This window comes from Trichechus manatus, unplaced genomic scaffold, assembly GCF_000243295.1.
Source record: "Trichechus manatus latirostris isolate Lorelei unplaced genomic scaffold, TriManLat1.0 scaffold00193, whole genome shotgun sequence".
NCBI lineage: Eukaryota > Metazoa > Chordata > Mammalia > Sirenia > Trichechidae > Trichechus > Trichechus manatus.
The window spans coordinates 3,147,994-3,150,015 of NW_004444129.1; the positions used below are offsets into that span (position 1 = coordinate 3,147,994).

General features: G+C 34.2%; 1 protein-coding gene across 1 annotated transcript in view; it reads right to left on the reverse strand.

The window, feature by feature from the left end:
- TAF4B (TATA-box binding protein associated factor 4b) overlaps positions 1-2,022 on the reverse strand; it is a 170,959-nt gene that overhangs the window by 127,748 nt on the left and 41,189 nt on the right. The gene's annotated exons all lie outside the window — the stretch shown is intronic.

Consider the following 2,022-nt stretch of genomic DNA (forward strand, 5'->3'; position numbering starts at 1 on the left):
GTGTGTGTATTCCTTTAGCTTAGTGTAACAGAAAAGCCTACTTAAAATTTAAAATTAGATATAGTAAAAGTATCTTGTCCAAAAGTGAAAAACATGACTCTCTCTCATATTATTTTTTAGGGCAGATTTCAAATTTCTACTTCATACAGCCCAATTTAAGTTTGAATCGTGTTATGGATTGAATTGTGTCCCCCCAAAATCTGTGTTGTAAATCTTAACCCTTATAGCTGTGGTTATAATCCCACTTGGGATTAGGTTTTCTCTGTTACACCAACGAGGTCGCATTCGTGTACCGTGTGTCTTAAGTCAGTATCTTTTGAGACACAAAAAGAGCAAATTGAGCAAGCAACTAAGCAAGCAAGCACAGCTGGTGGAAGACAGACATGAGATCTCCAAGGAACCAAGAAACAGAAGCTGCAAAGAGACAAGGACCTTTAGAGCCAGTAGAGGAAAAAAAGCCTGCCCTAAAGCTGGTGCCCTGAATTCTGACATCTAGCCTCCAAAACAGGGAGAAAACAAATCGTTGTTTGTTAAAGCCATCTACCTGTAGTATTTCTGTTATAGCAGCACTACATAACAAAGACAGTTCCTAATCCTTTATTTTTAACTTATCTTAGAAATTTTTAAATATATACAAAAGCCGAGAGAATAAAATGAAACCCCCTATACCATTACAGTTTCAACAATGATTAATTCTTGACCAATCTTGTTTCGTTTATGATCCTACCCACACCTCCCCACCACCTTCAATTACTGTAAAGCAAACCACAGTTGTATATCTTTTTATCCATAAATATTTCAAAATAAATCTCTAAAAGATGAGGACTTTTTAAGTGTTGCTTTTAAAAAGTCTCTTCCTAAACAATTTTTTGGAAAGTGACAATGCTAATTCTCCAAGACAACATAATTCAAGCAATATAGAGGGGTAAGGGCTAGGGATAAGGGAAGGAAAATTAAAATAGCAGGGTCTTATTTTTACCTTCAAAGAAGAAAGAAAAAACAATATAGCACAGCTTCTTTTTTTCACTTCAAAGTAGCACAGTCATCATATATTTGATCTAGCTATTGATAGTGAACTAAGTCCTTAAACTAATAGACGGCTGATATAAACTAGTCATAGTCCGGTCAGGAGATAAACTACTGAACAGAGTTTTAGGGATACAATTTATCCGGACTTTCTAATTTTTGTACCTAAAATGAAAAAGTCTAACGTGTATTACTAAAAAAATAATTAACTCACAAGAAACACAAAATGTTCTAGGAAGTAATCCTATGGGAACCATTGCCCCTAGAGAAGAAATACAAGTCGAAAAAAATTCAACAATCATCATTCTTTGAGACAAGAACTCTTGAAAAAAATGAAGCATTTCAATGAAGTAGAGGTCATACTCACATACTGTAAAGCACTAGGAATCAGGTTTAAATTTTGCCAACTGATATACATTCAGAGTCCCATTTATGCATTCAGAGTGAAAGTTAACAGAAATACTCCTAACAATCCCAGCTTATCTCTCTATGGTTTGTATTTTTCTCCTTGGTATCCCCAATTATGTATTCTTTTCAGTATTTTTATTATAAAAGATAGCAATAAAATATTATTAGAAAATTGTCTGCAAGTTAGTCTTCGTATCATTTTTGATGCCCACACAAAAATCTAACACAAAGTTTTGAGCTGGAATTTAACAACTCCAGATCCCCATGTCCCTCGTCATCTTAATGACTGTAACACCTTGGGCAACATGTTATATAATCTAAAAAAATACAGGCACCATACTCCTGCACACCTGCCAAGCAAAACAAAACATAATGAAGGAGAAGGTATAGGAGAATTCATTAGTGTTCTTTCAAACAAAGTACCATTTAAAACCACAGTATTACTACATATCATAGAGACTGAAATTAGCTTAGACAGAAATTCGCCCACAGAAGAGACAGTGCTACTACTTGGCAAGTAAAAGAATGAGCTATTATGTTTTGAAAAAAAGTTATATATTTTCCTTCCAAAGAAACTCTAGAATTAAG